A 23170-nucleotide genomic window follows, 5' to 3' on the forward strand; every position below is an offset into this window, starting at 1 on the left:
GTTTTAGTTAGTTTTGGAGATTTTATAAAAAGAAAAAAATAAAGAAAAGTAACTCGCAAAATCGCGCATGTTGCAATTGCACTCTACAGGCAGTATAGACAGCACTTCGAACAGAGAAAAGTAGAAGGAGTGAACTGAGAGCTTTCTAACCAAGTGCCTTAATGTTTTACCCCCTGTTTGGAGACAATGCAACCATCAGATTTATGATCTGAGCATCATATCACTAAGTCTTCCAAGAGCCCCTCCACTCTTGTTCTCAGCCTTATCCCCTCCTCTCTAATTCATTATAAACATGAGGCATGGGGACGCACAAGAAAGCATAAAGAGACCCCGAAAGGCTACGAGAGAGAGGTAGAAAGGAGGATACCCCTCCAAGAGATTGTGAGAAAGAGCTTGAGAGAGAGAGAGAGAGAGAGAGAGAGAGAGAGAGAGAGAGAGAGAGAGAGAGAGAGAGAGAGAGAAGAGTTACCCCGAGAGGCTACAAGGGAGAGAGCATTAGTTCAATACCCCTCTATCTCGATCCTCAATTTAACCATCTTCTCTTACGCTCTCCCATCTCGAATCTATTCCACCTTCTTAATCTCTTAAGTCTACTCACGGACGATGGCCACAAGCAAAGAATGTCGCATGCGGATGGCAATCCTACAACTAGCAACGAAGCTTCGGGCGAATGCATTTAATCCTACTACGGTTCTGGCTGTAAGTGAGGTATTTCTAAATTGATAGATGCTTGCTTTCATTCTCGCATGAGATACATTAGGCTCTGTACTTTGTGGTGTTAGAATAGGTCATTGAAAATGATAAATCGCATCTCAAATATTCAAAGATGAATTTTGTGAAGTGCTTGTATCAAGGGGAGTTAAACTGCACCTAGTTGCTATGCAATGAATCCATGCATAGCATAAGCAACATATGGGACTCTAAAGTATTGAGCATCGATGAGTCTTTGATTAATCTTTACCTAGGACAATATTGTTTAAGGTTTGCAAATACACATAGATGGTACATACATGGGAGAGATTATGTGAACTTTACATCAGTGACATGTGACTACTTGCCTTAGGAGAAAGGAAGATAAAGGCAAGATAAAATGTTGCATAGTAGGGAAAAGCCAAAAGATAATTATCACTTAGAGAAGAGGCATAAATGCTCTTGCTAGATTGATTAATTTGCATTGGAATTATAGGACTTACATCATGTATAGCATTGGAACCTTTAGCATATGCCTTAGGCTAAAGGAGGGAATGTTAAGTAAATTTTACTCCTTGGTCCCAAGGGGAAGAGCAAATATGCGATGGAATTATTATCGCATCTATTCTTGTATTGTTTGGGAAAAATACAATTAGTTTTGTTGGTCGATTGAACAACACCCTAAATGTTTTTTTTTCAATCAATTGATTATTGTATTATGATTTGCATAAATATTCCAGGGCTTGTGTTGATGGCAAATGCATGGTAGGGATCTGTAATGACAAGTTGCCATGGGAATAAAGGAATTTTTTCCTAAAAGATGATATTAGGGTTGATTGCCTTGATTGTGCTTGGCTCTTAATTTCATTAATTAAGGAATGATATTTTATACGAATGGATTATCTCCAAGATCGCTACGCGGATTACCCCGAGAGCGCATTGTGGATTCACAGTACAATGATCGAGTGGTGAAAAGGCCAACCATGGAAATGGCATCTCACTCCTAGACCGCTTGTGGGTCAAGTGGAGCTCTGAACACCCCTTGCTTATCTAGAATGGTGTTGGAGATCCCCATTAGCCCAATGTTTAGGGCATTGGAAGATCCTATTCTAGATAAAGGATGGAAATTTTGGTGCCATGTGATTTCGATCAGGTACTTCTGTTGGACAAAAGGGATACATAATTCTCCTGTGGGCAGGTTGTATGGGCAGGAGACAAACATTAACTTGAAGATAAGTTAAGGAACTTGTTTGTCAAAAGGACTGTTTATTTTGTTTTCGTGTCTATGTTGTAAATTGCACAAATGAACCATGTGTCCTAAAAGGCTTAATTAATGAAACTAATTTTAAATGTCGCACATAAATGTGGTAGGACCTAATTAGAAAACTAAGGCTATCAAGAGAAGCGGGTGGACGGAATCCCGGAAGGGTCCATCGTATGGCAAGGTGGTCCCATAGAATTGGGAGGCTTCTCACAAGGATTTATCATCGAGTTGACTTTAGGTATTGTTAAGTTAGAACCTCATTCATGCTGTTTTAGGGGACCGAAAGGGGACTATGCCCTACAATAGAGAGGTTGAGCGGCGCATCCCTCTCATTTCCCATTCTCTTTGAACCAAGTGCGGTATGGATCTGCTTCGGATTGGGTATCTCTGCATAAAGTAGGATGTCCAAAACCCGACTCTAGAATGCTGTTAGGAGACCTTGACAACTAGAAACCCAAATTTCAGGTCGATCCTAGTGGGTTCAGCCGCGAATGTTCCGTTGCGAGGCGGACTCGAGAAATCCTAGGCGACAAAACCCGGAACATTCCATGGAGTGCCGGGTGGCGATACTTAAATTCATTTCTTGTTGAACCACTAAAACGTGCTTAGATAGCCAATAGGCGGGCACGTTACAATGGGTGGGTAGATCCCTCACAAAATAGGGTTGGATCCAATGAAAACATGCTTGGATCTTTATGAGATCATGGATAGGTGGAGAATGTATCTTATACCCCTATATTTTTTCTCCAGCTTTCCATGGATCTATATGGGACTATGGATAGGTGGAGAATGTATGCTATACTATCTATTCTTTATCACAAAAAGCATTACATCGGATAACTCTTAGACATCGATTGCTATCCAAATGAATCAATGGCAACCAATAGAGTAGAGTGTTGATTGATTATTTATCTAGTTATCCGATGGGTCATCAAGATTTGTTTCCAACCTATTTAAGCACTACTTTGGAATCCATTAGGAGTTGGTTAGCACATGCGAGATTTTTGTGTTGATTTTCAACGTGTATGTTGTCTTTGCTAACCAATAGAAAAATGCTAAATTATTTTCAAAAGGTTCACACTTGTTAACCAATTCCAATACTTGTTGGACCAGGCTTTCTCCTATGGCATGTCATGGTTCCTGATTCACAATCTACTTGCCAACCTAAAGGCATGCGAAATAATGGGTATGCTAAAGGGTTCCCAACCTAACTGAAAAATTAGGCAGTTCTAGGAACATGTCCTCATTTGGAAGCTAGAGTAGTGTATGCCAAAGTAATAAATGTCATGATGAGGACCATCAAGACCATAACTCAAGTCATAGACTGAGGTAAGAAACCAATGTGAAATATGTTCACTTTTTAATACAGAATTGGGGCTATCTAGTTTAGATATAATTGGTTGAATTAACATGGCTATGGATTGGAGCATACATGATTAATCCTTGGCCTTGAAATTGGAAAATCCAAAATCATTACCAAAACTCCAACAATTACTAAGTCAATGAGTGCATACAATCCACTAACCACATGCTAAATTGCAAGCAACACTGTCTCTAAGCTCCTAAAGCCTTTGCATATCAACCTAGCCTCCCCTCCCAACCTCAAACACACTTTCATACCATGTGAAAAAATAAGCGAGTACTAGATAACTTCTCCACCTAGCCAAAGTCGTATATAGAATCAAGCCCATATACTCTATTTTAGGGGGCATTTTCCCACCCATCATTAACTATATGGTCAAATAAGACTTCCTTCAACCCAACCTATGCCTAAAGGGGACTAATTATCCTAATTTACCCCCACAAATGCATTATTTACACAAGCATCCTACCCATTGCACAAAATCACTTACCAATGGTATGACCTTGTGTGTGAGTATATATGGAACCATACAAATGTTGTCATCGATGTGCATGCATTGATAATGAGTGGTGTATCCTCATATGAAATGGTGCATCCAATCCATAAGGGATGTGGAGTAGACAATGCATCCAATCCAAACATGGAACAATGGATTTTGTACAACTACCAATGCCCTTTGATTGCCCATGAGGATGATGATCATAGATGGCTATCCAACACTCAAATCACCTAAAGGGTGTCTAAGCCAAATACACTATGTTGTAGCTATGAAAGTTGCCTATAATTAGCTTCACAACTAGAAGTATCCATAGTGGGATACTTCTTGCTCAAACACGATATGCATGAGTTGCCAAGCATGAAGAAAAGACTACTTGTGGATATACAAGTGTCCTAAAAATCAGCCCAATCAAAATCTAAAAAATTATATAAATCCTATGGTAATGATCCTCAGGATAAAATAATCAAAGGGATTGAGGACCATTCAAACAATGAAAGTTACACTTCACTACCTTGCCAATGCTTAGTATGTAGGCTATTCATAATTCTACTTATCTATGAGACTATAAACTAAATGGCAAGCCTTATAGTTCATACATAAATCAAGTATCCAACACCATGTTGATGGAGAAAGACTCAAAGCAAACCCTGAAATCATGAAGGCTCAACTTCAAATATGTTTCCATAGTTCTAGTGATAGGTTTTGTAATCTTCAATGCCAATTTGCATTAACATCTTAATGTAATTTGTTTGGCACAAAGCAATACCTCCATCACATTGCTTGAACTAAATGCCCAAATAATGATACAATAGGCCCGAATTATGCATGCAACAACCAAATTCAACTCAAGCTTGAAATCACAATATGTGTCTCATTAAGACTCTGGTGATCAACATGTCCATCAACATAATAATTAGAGGTGTAGCACCCTCATATTTGACTCAAACCTAAAATCACAATACGTGTCTCATTAAGGCTAGTGATCAACATGTCATCAACATAATAATTAGAGGTGTATTGCCCTCATATTTGACATATATGGTGCTCTCAATTCAACAATTTTAAAATCCATGTGTAGTTGACTATGCTTAACCCGTTCTAAATAAAACTATGATACTGAGAGACATATACTTCCTCTTAAAAATCACCACTCAAGAATGGAATTTCAATATGCAATTGATGTACATTCCAACCATTATGAGCTATTAATGCACAAATGCTACAAATTGTTGTCATGTTGCAGGTGGAAGCAAAGCTCTCCTCAAAGTTAATACCCTTTTGTTGAGCATAATCCTTGGCCTTTACCAAAAGTCTAGCCTTATAGAGGTCAAAGTAGTGCCTAGCTTATGATTGAAATTATTGTTGGGGGTTAAAGGCTACTTATGCCTAGCCACCTATATTTATCTTGTACTTACTAATCGCACACCCATACATTGCAAGTGGCAACCACCCATTACTATCACTTTACTCTTTATTCTATACTATGACAATAGAATAAGGGAAGGCTAGTCACACATTACGACTTCGCAATTATATTGGCTTAAGAAGCTTATGGATCTTCATATGAAGAAAGGCACTACTTTGTCTTCTTGTTTGAATGAGTTCCATTCTATTTCTAGCCAGCTTACCTCGTAGGGGATTACCTTTTAGGAGGATATCAAGGCTATTTTATTGCTTGTCGCTCTTCCTAAGTCATGGGATACCTTTCCTCATTTCCATAATCACTAATGTTCCTATAGATGGTTTTAAAATAAAAGATGTAGAGGGTGCCTTGATTATTGAGGAAGTAAATAGAAAGATTATTGATGCAGCCCACGCCTCTCATGCACTTAGTGTTAGAGGCCGTAATGATGGCAAATACGGTAATGACCACCATGGGATAGAGATACACAACACAACAAGTCAAAGTCTCAATTTTGTGGGTAGGCCACAGTGAATCCCATGGCTCCTAGTCATCTCTTACATATATATCATTGTTGGGAAGTGAGGTCATATTCAATCACAATACCATAAAATGTGCCAGGATAGGTGAGATAAAGGCAAAGGAAAAGTGCAAGATACTACCAAGACATTGGATTATCGTAGCATCACAAAGTTCTACTGTGGAGGTTGAGGAGATAAATGCAATGGAGTGCAATTCTGATGAGTACATTCTTGCTAATTTTTCACTTGATGTCTAGTTGACTTATACTCAATCTTCTTTTTCCTAGTATTGGTTGCTTGGGGGGCTTCCTTTCATGTGACCCTGCATCGTGCTTGGTTTCATACCTATCATCCTATGACTAATTCTATGAGACTGGGAGATGATCATGTCTCTGATATTGTTGGCATTGGTGATATACATTTGCAATTTCCCACGGGTACTTCCTCTGTTATCCATGATGTACATCACATACAAATTTAACAAAAAGCCTTATCTCTAACACAACAATTGGATGATTCTACCTAATTTTGGCTAGAGGTGCCAAGACTAGCAATATTTATTCCTTACTTATATCTAACACTACCGATCATATTTTGGATGTGACTCATCTTCCACATGTATCTCTTTGGCATTACAGTCTTAGGCATATGTCCCTCAAATAAATGAAAGTCTTGACTCATTTGTAGTATCTCCCATCCCTCAACTTTTCATGTTTTGATTCATGTGATCATTATTTATATGGCAAGCTGACTTGTAACACATATAAAAAGTCTATTAACTCTATCCATGCGAGTGAGCCTTTGGCTCTTATTCATTCGGAAATTTGTGGTCTTATGTCTTATCAGTTCTTGGATGGTGCTAAGTACTTTCTTTCATTCATTGATGATTACTCGCATAAATTCTAGGCATGTCCCATAAAGCAAATGTCAGAAGTTTTACCTAATTTTCAGCACTTTTTGTTGTGGTTGAGAACAAATCTGGGCATAGGTTGAAATGCTTAAGATCTAACAATGGGAGTGAATATGTTTCACATGCTTTTGAGCAAATTTGTGATGAGAGGGGTATTAAGTGTTAATTGACCACCCCTTGCACCCCACCCCAAAATAGTGTTGTAGAGCACATGAGTAGGACTATTCAAGAAAGAGTCCATAGTATGCTTATCCAAGCATGCTTGCCACATACATTTTGGACTAAGGCAATTAATACTTCCATCCACTTGATTAATCGATCCACATACTTACTCTTGGTGATAGAATTGTAATGGAGGTATGGTCTGGAAAACGTCCCTCATATGCTCATTTGAGAGTCTTTGGATGCAAGGCATTTTACCATATTCCCAGAAAAATGGTACAAGTTGAATTCAAAGTCTATTAAATGCATCCTTCTTAGATATGGTGACACATGTGAGATAGGCTATTGCCTTTGGGATCTGCAAGCTCAAAACGTTAACTGCAGCCACATGATATTGTCTTTCATGAGGGTAAGATGCATAAGCAACTAGACCGAGTGATTGAGGTACACATGGTGATCTTCCAAGAGGAGCTTCCTGCTACCATACAACTAGTCCTAGTTAGACAGTTTACATCTACTGATGATGTAGTGGCCTAGGATTCACATATTGTGTAGGATCATGATATTGGATAGAGAGGATAGGATATATAGCCCCCCCCCGCCCCCCTCTGGCCATTCTTGAGACACTTTACTAGAGCCTCACATCCTCCTGATCCTTATGAGCCTGATAGATTTTGGTGAGCCCCTTACTTATGAGGAGGCTATACACTAAGGTGATAATCACTCTTGGGAGAGGACCATATAGTATGAGTTTGATTCACTGCTACTCTCAAAGAATTGTATTTGGGATTTGATTCCATTTCTTAGTGGAAAAGATGCATTGTATGAAAGTGGGTGTATAAGTTAAAGAGCACCCCCATGATTGCCCTAAGCTAATGTATAAGGCCCGCTTGGTTACTAAGGGCTTTAGATAGGAAAATAGAGTTGATTTTAATGAGATATTTTCCCATGTGGTTAAGATGACTACCCTTTTCTTAGTTTTGGCCTTGATTGCACAAATGCATCTAGACTTGTACCAAATGGATGTGAAAATTGCATTCTTACAGAGTGGAACTTATATAAGGCAACTATGTATAGCAACTTAAGGGCTTTGTGAAAAAGGGCTAGGAATACCTAGTGTGTTGAGGAAGAGTCTTTATGGACTTAACTAGGAACCTAGGGAATGGTATAATAAATTTGATGCTTTCATGCATTCATTGTCATATTCCCATAGTGATATGGATATGTGTCTTTCCATGAAGAAGGCCCTTGATAGTAGCCTTATCATCTTGACACTATATACAATTACATGTTGATTACTGGGAGTGCTCATAATGAGCTAGATCCTTTGAACACTCATCTTATGAAGACCTTTGAGACAAAGGACATGTGGCATGCTTCTCACATACTTGGTATGCACATTACATGCCATCACTCTAAGGGACTGCTCTACTTATCACAGAAGGAGTATATTCACAAAGTCCTTGAGCAATTCGATATGTAGGGTGGTAAATCAATTGGCACCCCTTTACCTTCTGTGCAAAGGTCAATCAAGAAAATTGTCCCCAATCTAATTATAAGAGGGCCAAGATGGCCAAGATCTCATATACCTTTGGTGGGTAACTTGATGTATGCCACGATAGCCACTAGACTTGACATAGCATTTGTAGTGGGAGTTGTGGCTTGTTATATAGCGATACCTAGCATGTGACATTGGGATGCCATGAAGGGTATCATGAGATATCTTAAGGGCATTGCAAACTTGTGCCTTTGCTATGGCAACTAGGACATTGGAGTCATGGGTTACATAGACTCAGATTATGCAGGGCCTATAGACAATAGGAAGTCCATCTCTGGCTATGTCTTCACCTTTGTTAGAGGTACTATTTCTTGCATGGATAGGGTATAGAATTTTACTATCTTGTCTACTACCAAGACTGAGTACATTGCAACCACCATTGAGGCTTGCAAGGAGGCCCTATGGTTAGTCTACTTAGTTATAGACCTTGGTATCACAGATATGGCTCCTAGTACCATTCAATCGGCACATAATCTGGTCTTCCATGTGAAGGCCAAGCATATTGAGTTTTGTTACAACTTTATTAGAGAGGTGGTTGAGGACAAGCAAATAGAGCTTGTCAAGATCTCTATATATGATAACCATGGTGACTTACTCACTAAAAGTCTCTTAGTGAAATGTTATGCCTTCCTCAGGAAGACGATGGGCATAGGATGAGATGACTTCTATTCCATATCCAGTTATACTTCTATGTACACATTGTACTTTGTCACATTTTTATTGTTTTCTCCTTACTCATGCACATTTGCCTTTAAGTGGGAGGTTGTTGGGGGTTAAAGGCTACCCATGCCTAGTTGCCTATATTTATCTTGTACTTACTTCTCACACACCTATACATTGCAGGTGATGACTGCCCATCACTATCACTTTATTCTTTATTATTTACTATGACAATAGAATAAGAAAAGCCTACTCACACATTGTGATTGTTGGAGTTTCCACATACAATCTTGCTCTCTCTTCTTGCTCCAACCTCCGTATCTCTTACTTCTTGCTTTTGCTTGTGTTCTCATTCTTGCTCACCCTTTCCACCTTTCACTTGTAAATCCACTTCATACCAATGGCTTTCTTGCCAAGAGGCAGGTCATGCAAGAACCTAGTACCGTTTTGGACAGTAGGATCATACCTACCCACATTGTGAAGCAACCATCCAATTTTCTAAATTTTGTCCTCTTCAAAATAAATATGCTCATCCTCATCGCACACACTTGAAAGTGCATATCTATATTGTGTATAAGAGGTACTATGAGAGCCAAAACAAGTATAACTCGACAAAGATGCATCCAATTTGTTGTACTAGCCATTTTGGCATAGTTTTGGATTGGTCAAACTTTTCTCTCTCATCAACAAGTATATCATTCACATTTGCATTAGAGATAGACAAATCTATGGATTCATTAAAAACCTATTGAGGCCAAGAAACTACCTCATTTGGTGCTACATATGATTGTTTACTATTGAAAAGAGATGACAAAGAATCATGCATGTCTTATAAGTGTAAATCTATCCCTCATATACAAAAATAAAGGTTGAATAGCATCTTCCATAAAAATCACATTACAATGGACCAAAATATACTTGGTTTATGGGGGTATATCTTATAGCCTTTGCTTTTAGAACTATAAGCACAACAAGGATGCACTTTATAATGTTGCACAAGTATAATGCAAAAGGCACATAACAAAAAATGGAAAAGTGAGCAAAAAGTGACTTTTTTCCATGCCAAGCCTCATGTGGGGTGATATATTGCTATACTTTGATGGTTCACCTGTTTGAAACATAAGCTACAAATGTAATAGACTTGAGCTAGAAACCACATGGCAAAGCTTGATTTTCAAAGATATATTGTGTTCTCTCCATGAGAGTTTTATTCTTTCATCTTAGTAGCAACACCATTTTTTTGTGGTGTATATCCCATCATACATCAGTATTTTATCCCATATTCTATTCAAAATGCATTAAACTCTTGAGACATATACTTCTTCCCTCAATAAGAACAAAGATTGCCCATTTCAGATCCTTACAAATATTTAGTCATATATACAAAATTTTTAGAAACACAAAAACACATCGCACTTAGCTTTTAAAATATATAACCATACATGATTAGATTATTTGTTAATAAAAGGCTTAAGGCATAGGTAATTGCCAAAAGATAGAATTTGCATCAAAATACAAACATCATTGTGTACAAGTTGTAGTTTGCGAACAACGCTCACTAAACCATGTTTTAGAATAAATTATGATACATTTTATCCAATATATAGCCATCGCAAATGTGTTTGCAAATGCCTAAGTAATGAAGACACATGTTAGACTTGTGTAGGCATAGCAAATAATCAAAATTCAAATGCCCAAAATGTGCATGCCAAATTTAATATTTGATAGAGCTTATGATTTTGCAAATGTATATGCCATATCTTTCATACATTTTCTCTAATTTTTGGGTTCATATAATCCATGATGTATACGTTTTATCCAATGTATAGCCATCACAAATGTGTTTGAAAATGCCTTAGTAACGAAGACACCATGTTAGACTTGTGTAGGCATAGCAAATAAGAAAATTTCAAATGCCCCTTTTAATGTATGACAATTTGATTGTAGTGTTGCTAAGTGTCTTATTATACAATGCAAATTATTCACTTCTCTCGAGTCTGCTCTAAGGGCAATACTATCACGTGCAAAAATAACTCCTCTTATCCATAAAAAATGCTGGTAAAATTGTGTTGGCTATTGTCAATGGTAGAACTTTCAAACTTTTAGATTCTTTGTATGTGCCCCCCATTTTAAAAGAATTTGTTGTTGATTTCTTCACTTATCAAGATTGACTTAATTGTCAAAATTTTGAATGATAGATGTATTATTCAGGGCCCACACTTGCATTGCACACTAAATGTCCACTCTTTATCCTACACAATATTTGTAGATTCAAAATTAAAAGAAAAGCCATTCTCAATAGCCATACTAGCCTCTTTCTTCTTATTCTCTTTCGCAACTAGACCCTTATGATATGATTTCTTGGTTTACAATCTTTGCAAAACCTTTTACTCTCATTTTTCTCCTCATCCTTCTTTGTATGAACCATATTTGCAGATTTTCACTTGTTGCTAATACAAAATTTTCCTTTACATTTTTGATTGGCCACAAAGCTTGATTTGTAATACCCATAATGGGCTTATTTTGCCGAGATTAATTTGCTTGCACCAAAATAGAAACCAACACATCAAATGACAAAGGATTAGGATCGCCTTTCATCATCAAAGAAAGAGAAGATGCAAAACTTTGATGAGAATTAGGAAGACCATTGAGAACGATTTGCATAAGTGAACTATTTGGCAAAAGCTCATCTTTAGCAATTAACCCCTCATTAAAGGATCTTGATCATTTTCAAAAAACTTACCATAGGGCCACCTTCATCCATATATATCACCCTCTATTTTCATGCACAAGTAAGCAACATGGCCCTCATTTCTTCCTTAATACAAGTGTGCAAGTGTATCCCAAGCATCCTTAGCTATCTTATATGAGTAGATATGTGGGGTCATGTCATGTTTAACAAATAATATGATCAAGACACAATCCTCTACATCCTCACTATCTAGTGAATTTACTTAGTAGGTGGTGATGCTCTAGTATTAGTTGTGGCAGTAATGGGACCAACAACATCCTCAACAACAATTATTTTTGTCCCACTTTTGCAACTTCCACAACCACAATAGTCCATAGATCAATTCTTTGCACAATGTTCTAAAACACTTTTGCACCCAACACATGATGGATCATATAAGACCACAATGGATAGTTGGTTCCAACCAATGTTCTAGAGCCCTCTTGCAACCAATACACGACACATCATGTAAGCCCACAAAGGATAGTTGGTTCTATCTAGCTTGTCCTCAAATGACCAACGTATGGATTAGATCATTGTTATTGGACATGCATTGATTGCACTTTTTATGCAAACTTGTCCCTATAGAGACAAATCTGTATTACAAAGCTGTAAGCACAACACAAAGTAGACTGCAAAAGGCTGCTAAAAGAAATGACACCTATAAGAAATTCTACATAAGAGGAAAAAATAACATGCATGATATTAAGTGCAAATGGAGCTTGAAATGAACTTGAATAAAATTTGACAATGTTACAGTTCATCCCACAGTATAGTTGGCCTATTAATGCTTGTCAAATCTCATTATAATCATAGGAGATGAAGTGAAGGGTGTTACGACTCAACCCAAGAAGTGTTATTAGATTTAGGGTTGCAAGAATCCGCATGCATATATTGAAGAAGAAGGAGCTTGAGAGATCACAATATAAAGTGTATTGAGAAGCATCCATGAAAAATATTTACTAGGCTAAGTTTGCCCTAGAGTGAAGAGCCATATATAAAAGGTGTGTTATAAGATCCGAGATACACACTCGACCTTCTTATATACTTAAAAGATATATGGTGAATATTATGCTGTTGCAGAGAGAGAATAGATGGGAGAAAAGAAAGATGTAGAGAGAGAGAGAGAGAGATAGAGAAATTGACAACACACTAGGGACAGGAAGATGGGCCAATCCCCCCCTTGGGGAGTTATATTATTGATAAGGATCAAGCTACTCCGTTAGACATAAACCAGTTCTTACTTATAGATCTTGGAAACAAGATCACAGTTCCTTGCACGGTATGCAATCGGCTAACATTTGCACAACTTGGAAGTTGGCACCTTTTGATCCTTCTTGAGTCTCCTTCTCTCCTACACAATATGTGTAGGGCTCTCCTCTTGGTGCTTGTTTTCAGCATAGCTTCCGCAGACTTGCACCTTCTCTCCTATACAATATGTGTAGGAATCTCCTCTTGGAGCTTGATTTCAGCAGAGCTTCCGCAACACTTGCACCTTCTCTTCTCCTCTTGGAACTTGATTTCAGCAGAGCTTTTGCATCACTTGCACCTTCTCTCCTACACAATATGTGTAGGAATCTCCTCTTGGAGCTTGATTTCAATAGAGCTTCCACAGCACTTGCACCTTCTCTTCTCCTCTTGGAACTTGATTTCAGCAGAGCTTTTGCATCACTTGCACCTTCTCTCCTACACAATATGTATAGGAATCTCCTCTTGGAGCTTGATTTCAATAGAGCTTCCACAGCACTTGCACCTTCTCTTCTCCTCTTGGAACTTGATTTCAATAGAGCTTCCGTAGCCCTTGCACCTTCTCTCCTCCTCTTGGATGCATGCAAAGCGATGCTTCCTTCACCTCCCGCACATCCAAGGAGAGCCTCCTCTTTTATAGACTTTCAAGAGCTTCTCTTCTTGGAGAGAGACTTGAGTGCCAATATTGGAAAGGTTGATCTTCATGCAAGATGTGGTTGTTTTAGGACCTACTCTGCAGCACCAATTTCGAGATATCTGTTTGTGCATTGTTCGAATGGAAAAATGTCCAATACAAAAGTTGTAGATCTCGCTGTTTTCGATAACCCTAGCATGCCATTTTTAGAGATCGACTTTGTATTGCAAGATATTTTAAAAAATGGATTCACCGTGTCTATTTTAAGAAAAAAATAGATTTTTAAACTCTACTATTAACTTATGGTCCATGCAACCACCTTGAGCCATAGATAATGAGAATTCATTAGATTGCCTTGGGTCTCAACCTTAAGATTGACTTCCCACAACAGCTTGTGTCATCTTAGACCTTAGAAGGAGAAAATCACTTCTCTCCTTACTTCCAGAGGATCACGTCTCTCGTCTTTCTTAGCGAGAGAATTACCTCTCTCGTTTTTCTTAGTGAAAGAATTACTTCTCTTCTTAATTCATTAAGAGAGAAAGAACCTTAAACCTTGACTTGTAAGGGAGAGGATGACCCCAAATGAATGCAATGCTCATTACACACAAGTAAATGTTCCCAAGCGTCCCCGAATGCACACATAAATACATATATGCAATGTTAATGCACTTCCTCTTCTTTGAACTCAATACATCTTCATTTATGTGTAATTCTGTAGTTCTTGTGTACACTCTTACACTTGGCAGACACTTCATTCCCCCTTCATAACTTGTACTGCCTATACCAAATATCCCCATCATAGTGCTCTAATCACCCCATTAAGTGATGCATTAGAAATATTGGTCTCTAAATGGTCTCATGGCCATGCTAGATCATCATCAACACTTAAAGAAAAGTGAGTCATTAAATTATTGACATAAATTTACAAAATAGAGAATGTGTAATAAGCAATCAATTTAGTGTTAGTTACAAGAGAAAAACCTTCCTAGTGTAAGGGAAAAAAGTGCCTTGATTGTCCTAATGGTGTTCACATGCACCACAACAAAAATGTGGTAACAATTGAAAAAAAACCTAGATTTGATTGGTTTCAAACTATTTCTTTACAAAAAATGTGCGAAAGTAAGAAATTATATCATCCACCATAGAGGTAGTACATTTGTACATCTCCATTGTGAGATTACTTGGCCAAACTTGGATCAAGAAACCCTCACAAAAAAAGGACCTCCGAAAGAAACTTGGAAACTTTAAGACTTAGCATCATAGCTTGGTTTCACAGTCTTGTGAAAGGTGAGAAGAATCGAAGCTTGCTTGGAAGTGAGCTATGGCGGAGAGCAAGAGCAAGAAGAGAGAGAGAGACACAAATGGGAACTCCAACAGTCACCGGGCCTTCCTTTATTCAAACTGTCACTAAAAGAATAAAGAATAAAGTGATGGTGACGAATGCCTGCCACCTGTAGTGTGCAGTGGTAGGTACTGTCAGTGTTGTAATACACGAGCGGCTAGGTAGAGGCGCCTTTACCCCCAACAACTTCCCACTTAAAGGCAAATCTGCCCCAGTGAGGAGTGAAAAGAAAAAGAAAAGACTGTACACATGTAAACAGGATGAGGAAAAACATCATCTCATCCATCTTGACAACATGAGAAAAGACTTCATCAAAGTCAACTCCATGCTCTTGTTTAAAACCCTTAGCGACAAGTCTTGCCTTATAAGCTAGCTTGGGGTTTCCAGGGGTACTTTTCAGCTTGTACACCCATTTGCATGGCAAAGTCTTCTTGCCCTAAGGCAATGCAACCAAATCCCAAGTCATGAATTCTATCTCAAACTGCATAGCTCTCTCTTAGGAGTGATTGTCACCCTTGTGCATAGCCTCATCATAGGTGAGAGGCTCTCCTGCATCTGTAACCAAGACATAATGTATCGAGGGCTCAAATCTGTCAGGTGGACGTCTATCTCTAGTAGACCATCTCACGGCAGGCTCTGCGACGACGGTTCGCTGACACCCTAGCCATATGTACCAATTGTTGTTGCAGGTTGTCCAACTGGCTGTGCAAGAGCACATGGCTCCTTCTAGAATATAGCCCTGCGTATCTCTACCACCTTCTCAGGCTACCTATGCATCTTGTCTTCATGGAAGACTACATCATAGCTGCGGATGACTTTCTACACTTGCGGATCCCAGAGGCGATTACTCATCTCGCATGTATCCCCATAGCCAAGGAAAATGCATTTGACACTCTTACGATCCAATTTAGCATGCTTTTCCTTGGGCACATGGTAGAATGCCTCACCTCCAAAAGCACGTAGATGCGCATAAGACGGAGGTTTCCCAGTCCATACCTCCTCTACAACCTGGAAATCCAAACAACTAGAAGGTGATCTATTTATGACATGCACAGCTGTACTGACTGCCTCAGCCCAAAAGCTATGTGGTAAGCCTGCATGGCTAAGCATATTGTGTACACACACTCTTGGACGGTTCTATTCATCCACTCAACCAAACCATTCTGGGGTGGTGGGGTATGGGGGAAGGTCAACTGACGCTTAATACCCCTCTCTTCACATAGTTGCTCAAAAGCACGTTACACATATTCTCCCCCATTGTCATTCCTAAGGCATTTCAACCTATGCCTAGTCTGGTTCTCGACCAATGCAAGCCATCTATGAAACACAGCCAAGACTTCTGACTTAAGCTTAATGGGGTAAGCCCAGACTTTACGTGAAAAATCATCAATGAATGTCACAAAATACTTTGCACCACCCATAGACTGACAGGGCATGGGTCCACAGACATTCAAATGTACCAATGCCGGGGGCTCACTCATGCGTGTCCTACCAGACTTCTTATGCATATTCCTAGTCTGTCTGCCATGAAGACAATGCTCACATGAATCAAAACATGCATAGTCAAGGGGCGGTAAGTACTGCAAACCAGAAAGTATTTTCATTCCCTTCAAGGACATATGGCCCAAACGAGCATGCCAAAGAGATACATGTGGGATGGAACCCATTGACAAAATGTGATCAACAAAGGACCCATCAACTATAAGAGGATAGAGGCTGCCAGCTTCGGCACCTCTAGTAAGCACAAGTCTGCCACATGTGATCTTCCAGGCAAAATCCCCAAATGAAACATGAAACACAACATCACCAAGCTGCCCTGCATACATAAGATTGCGTGTAAGCACATGTACATGATATATATCTTGTAACAAAAAAGTATTGCTAGTAGAGAACCACAACCATATATCCCAATGCCAACAATAGCAAGTGACCTTTCATCACCCAAGTGAACTGAACCAGAGACAGTGCGATAGGAGTGGAACCACTCATGGCATGGTGTAACATGAAATGAAGCACCAGAATCCAAAAGCTACCAGTGCGCATACATAGATTGAACATTGGTCAATGAAGTAGCATCACAAGAACTAGCTGCAAGTATGTACTCCCCATCGGAGTCATTAGTCTGCATGACATTTATCTCCTCAAATTTCACACTGTATTTCACATGCATAATTTTGCGATCTGAGGACTTTTCCTGTACTTTGTCTTTCCCCTTCTCTTTGCGCTTCTCGTTGTGCAACTCATGACACTATGGGCGTATATGACCCCTCTTGCCGCAATGATGACATGTCACATTAGCATTTCTCCCACGAGACTTGCTGCGAGACTTACCATGCAACTTAGACCTAGACTTCTGTGTGTCTCTGCCATGGCCATTTCCACGGTCATTCTTGCCATTACCATCTCTGCCTCTAACAATCAAAGCATGCGATACATGAGAGGCATCCAAGTTCTCACGGTTGATCTCTTCCTGCAAAAGAGCACTCTCTACATCAGGCAAGTTCAAAATAGTAGTAAGAGCACATAAGGCAGTGCGGAATACATCCCATGACTCACTTAGAGTCCCAAGCAAAAACAATGGAGTAACCTCATCATTAAAGGTAATACCCTGCGAAGTCAAGTTCTTGAGAATAGCATGAACTGGCTCAAATGAGCAGACATTGTCATATTCTCCTTCATGCGCAGGTCCATAAGCTGCTTCAACCAATACATTTGACTTGCTTGACTTTTCTTGTCATAGAGGTTCTTAATTTTATCCCAAAGCTACCAAGCACTCTATGCTTCCTCAACCACATTGTAATGCACCTGTTCAGTGAGAGACAAGACGAGGGTGGACTTGCATAGCTCATCAAGCTCATCCCATTCGTCATCAGTCATAGTTTCAGGCTGCTCGCCATGCATCCTTAGTGGCTTTATCTGCGATTTCTGTACCAATACCTACCAAACGTAGCTCTTCCAATAGGCATAATTCATACCATCAAGCTTAGTGATGTTGAAGATAGCACTATCAGTGGAAGAAGATGCCATATTGCAATCCAAAATGGTGCAAACAGTTCAAAATTACTTGCTATTTTCTACTATATAAACAACCAAAACACCACCAAAACTAAGGCAAAATGACCACGAACTGATAGCTAATGATGCTCCCACCAAGTACCATCAAAAGTACATAAAATCAAGATGATTCGGCATGAAAATTCCACATCAGTCCATGCATAATTGCTTGCTGTAATAAATTACAGTCAGGTACAATGAGAGCAAACTGTAGGCAAAATAAATGCGCCAAGGCAACCATTGACTGTCAAAGCATGACTAGCATCAAACATGCATGAATCAGCATGTGACAATCATACGGACATCGAGCAAACACCCAAGCATGTCAAACGAATCCGTTAGTAAGCCGGTTCACCCCCTGTGTAATAGGGCAAAGTGTACACAACACTGGCAAGACCTGACAAAGGAGGTGCATGCTCAAGGAATGCAAAGCCCAAATCAGCCCAAGTACATGTAGACGAACCATGGCATATCAACCATGCAATATCCAAGTGAAGAAGATCCCAAACTTAGAAGACTCAAAGCTGAATAGCATAAACCACATGCTCAATATCTGTCAAGCATCCAACGATGCTCCCACTGGCACAAAAGCCATATGGATCAAGCCAAGAAGCTCAAGAAAGGCGTATGATAGCACTAGTGATGAAAGATCCAAGACCAAGCATCAATAAGACATCATGAGTATATAGGCTATGTAGCCTCCAATTATAGCATCCATAGATATCAACTATATCCCAAATACAACTCTGGCAAGTCAATAAATATCTCAAGTAAGTTTTGGGAAGCCAGATGCAAGCCAAGTCAAGGCACTAGTAGCAATTGGCTCCAAGCAACGTAACTAGCATGTAGTAGTGGCATAGGCCAAGCATGTCAAGACCGGTCAGACATAGTAATATACATGCCATATGTACATCCAAGACAGAGCATCAAATGCATTCCAAAGCCGAGCTCAAGCTCAAATGAAGATCCAGAACCAAGGATAAGCTCGATGTCATACCCCGAAGGCCAATACTTCATTGCATATCCCAAAGACATAGCCTGAAACCAAGAGGCATAACCAAAGGCATGTAAGATAGCTTCAACCCACTCTATTATAGCAAAGATTTACTGTTAAAACTGAGTATTTTTAGCAAGAAAATCAGTCCAAAATGATGGCAAATCAATAGATAGAAATTCTCCAAACATTCGGGGACCACTCGGGACCAACTAGGCATAATCGGGCATCAATGACCATGTAGCATAAGTATAAAGCGTAATGACAGGGGGCTGCCCTGTTTTGGGCTGCCTGTGGACTGTGTAAAACAGTCAATGGCTGAGAAAATTCAGCCCTAAAAGCATCCCACATCATAGGTATACATTCCCCTAGCATTCGGGGAGCATTCGGGACCAATCTTGGATCAAATGTCAATGCCAATGTGATCCAAACATAAAATGCTAATGTAGCACTGTTGTGGGCTGCCTGTGAACTGTGTATAACAATCCCAAACTTGAAGTAAATCACATCAATGCTCAATGCCAATGCTCGGGATCAAATGCCAAGCATAAACCAAGTGTATAGTGCTCAAATGAGGCTGCTAATGAGTACCAAGGGAGGGTTGAAGTAATATATATATATATATATATATATATTTATTTATTTATTTATATTTATATTTGCAGTGCCTTCCTATTGTACCCTGCAAATTGAAATAAACACTCAAAAACAATGCTTCAATAACTCTAAAGGAATGCCCTAAGGGTGCCCAAATGGGCTGGGTAGGTGCTTGGGAAGTCGAGGAGTGACAGGAGCTCCAGAGAGTCGTCTATGGCTATCGAGAAGGAGACCTAATGAGTGTAGGTAATCAATAGGAAGCTGAAGGAGTCACAGACTAAGCTCCAATGCTCAAGCAACCATGCTCTGATACCAGTTGAAAGGTGAGAAGGATAAAAGCTTGCTTGGAAGTGAGCTATGGCAGAGAGCAAGAGCAAGAAGAGAGAGAAACACAAATGGGAACTCCAACAGTCACAATGTGTGACCATGCCTTCCTTTATTCAAACTGTCACTAAAAGAATAAAGAATAAAGTGACAGTGATGGGTGCCCACCACCTGCAACGTGCAATGGCGAGTACTGTCAGTGTAGTAATACACGGGCGGCTAGGTAGAGGCGCCTTTACCCCCAACATCTTGCAACAAGGAAAAAATGACTTTGTTTTCCCTCTTAGTTTTTGTTGTCACTAGGCACAATTCCTCTTTTGTCCCTCTCAACCTAAATACACATACAAGTCAACATCTTGGAATCAAATGCTTTGACTCTTAATGGGTCATGAATGAGCAGCATGTTTTTTGCTCCCTTAATCTCCTCTTGCAACAAGGTGCCAAACTCTATCCTATACATTAAACAAGCATACAAAATTCTCTTAATCAAGGGCACTTTAGAAAGGAGAACATGTTAACAACATAAGTTAATAATTGAGGCTATGCTTGCTTCTTATAAGCTAGACTTATGCAATGAAAAAACATTGGGCATGAAGGTGAAGGAAAATTGTACTTTGAAGATATTCCTTCATATAGTTGTGTCCTCTTGTTCTATACTACCAAAATATAATGGTAACATTGAAATAACAATAGGAGTGACTATATAGGTAAAGTAATGGCTAATATTCCAAAAGAAATGAGAGCAAAAGAGGAAGCAATGTTCTTTTGTAGAAAAAGGGGCATCCTGAAAGAGAGGACTCATCTCCCCCATCACCTTCTCGAATGGTTGGAGGAACATATGAACCCTTTCTTCATTGTTATCATCCACCCTAGGGGTAGCCCCCACAATACTTGGGGAAAATCCCTAGGACTAGGCAACATTTCAATTGAATTATATGGAGCTATTTGGGGGGCTTGCGGTAGGGATATATGCACCTATGCTAAAACTTGCATGAGACGGGGGAAATCCCACACGAGCTGAATGAAGGTATTAAGCTACTACCTAAATCTTTGATAGGGGATAAATCGGGGCAATGAAGGCCTTTGTCCATCCTAATTGTTATGTTTAAGATCGTAACAAAAGCCATGGCCTTGAGGGTGAAATCTATGTTGGGTAAGGTGCTTCATAAAGCCCAAAATGGGTTTGTGCATGGTAGGAAAATTCAAGATTCCATTTTGAACATGGTGATCTCAATAGAGTATGCTATGGAGATGGAGGGGTACCTTTGTTTTGATAAACATGGATTTAGACAAAGTTTAGGATAGATTGAGGTGGAACTTCTTGCCCATGGTAATGGAGAAGCTGGGTTTTGGATTTCATTTCTATAATACGGTAAATACATTATTTTCGAATGCAACTGCTAAAGTTGGAGTAAATGGGTATATGTCTCAACCCTTTGCCTTACAAAGATCTACGAGGCAAGGATGCCCTTTTGTTGTTTGCTGTTGGTTGCAGTAGACCCTTTATTCAAGGCTATGGATTTTAGAGTATAGTGCAGAGTGATTCATGGGTTTCCCCTATGTGATGGCACATAAGTTGCTTGCAATTATTCACAAATGACCATTCTAATATAGTTAGAGTTGACAAAGCCAATGTAGGCAATCTTGTGTAGGTATATGATGAGTATGCCTAGTTATCTGGAGCAGTGGTGCATAGATCTAAGATTGAGATGTTGTTCATGGGTGTGTAGGAGCCACAAGATTGGATCTAGCAATATGGGTTTAAAGTGGTTAAGGTTGGAGAAGCTCTTAGATACTTAGGGGCCGTTGTGGGGTCGGGCATCATATAGGGTAGAAGATGAAATGGCTAATGGGCAAGGGGGAAAAGAAAATTAGTAGGTACTCTAAGCTCCCCCTCTCCTCCAAGGGAGGCTAATTGTAGTAGATAGGATTGTGTCTCCAACTATAATGTTTGTTCTGGGTGTAACAAAGTTGGCAAAAAGCTAATGGGAAAATATTGAAAAAATGCTAAGGAGGTCCATGTGGTTGTATGGGGAAAGAGAAAGATGGCATGCTGTAGCTTGGGATGTCATAATAGCCCCACTTTGCAATGGTGGGCTAGGACTAGAGAAGGCCGAGGAGAAAGCTAGAAGACTCACATATGGGTTGCTCTTAAGGGGACAACAAAATGAGCCTCATATGGTAATCAAGAAGCATGCTATTAGTTTAGCCAAGCTTTCAGGAGGAAGACTGGAGTCGTTGATGTGGTAAGATAAATTGATAGTCGTCAACATTAAAACTCATATTAGGGGTACGAGTCTATCAAGGCATTGCCAAATGGATCGAGAGAAGTCATTAAAGGGCTAAAGTGGTTAGAGGATAACTTAGAAAGGGTGAAGTCACCCTACTCCTATCTTTATGGACATTCCCCTTTGGCTTTGAGTTGAATTTTTCACATATATCCATGGACCCCAAGATGGCAGTTAAACTTGTTGGGAAGGGAATAGTGCGCTGGAAAGATCTATGGGATTTTGAGAGTAGAAAACTCTCAATGGGGGAAGAGCTTAGTGTCAAACATGACCACGATGAGAGGGAAGATGATTGGTTGCAAGAGGTTCTCATGAGGAGAAAGGAAGAGTAGTGCCCAAAAAGCTCAATTAGGCTCAAGAGTCAGTTAGAATGCATGGTAAACTATAAAGGGAAGCTTGTGATCAAGTTGAAGAAGAGGGTTAATTTCCAAGGAAAGGGCAATAGAGGGGCTATAAAGACAACATGCTCTTGGAGATCAAAATACCTACACATGACAATCTACATGTGGAGAAAGAGACATGAGGGTGTATGGAAAGTGACACCAAGTAAGTAGCTCAATCTTTTGTTACGAAAGGTGGTAGCTAGGAATCTTCCAACTAAGGTTAGGGTGGGCAAGATGGGCAAAGGGAGTGGAAATTGTGCTTTCTGTGTAGCCAGCAAGGAGTCAGTTTCTCACTTGTTTGGTGCTATAGGGATGCGAAAGTATTTTAGAGTATGGTCAAGGAATGGTTCAAAACGATTGGATTCAAGGAAGGCCTAAAGATGTGAATGGTGTTGTTCAAAAATGTTGCTAACATGGACAAAGGAATGCTAAAGCTTTGGAATGTAACTAGGGCTTTAGTGTTTCAATATTTCTGGGAAAATCGTAGTAGAGTAGTTATGAGGGAGGAGAATAAAATAAAATCCTAGTTAAAGAGATGTTTAGACT

Source organism: Lygodium microphyllum, chromosome 7 (genome assembly GCF_053477565.2).
Source record: "Lygodium microphyllum isolate KBCC chromosome 7, Lygodium_microphyllum_v1.1.10, whole genome shotgun sequence".
NCBI lineage: Eukaryota > Viridiplantae > Streptophyta > Polypodiopsida > Schizaeales > Lygodiaceae > Lygodium > Lygodium microphyllum.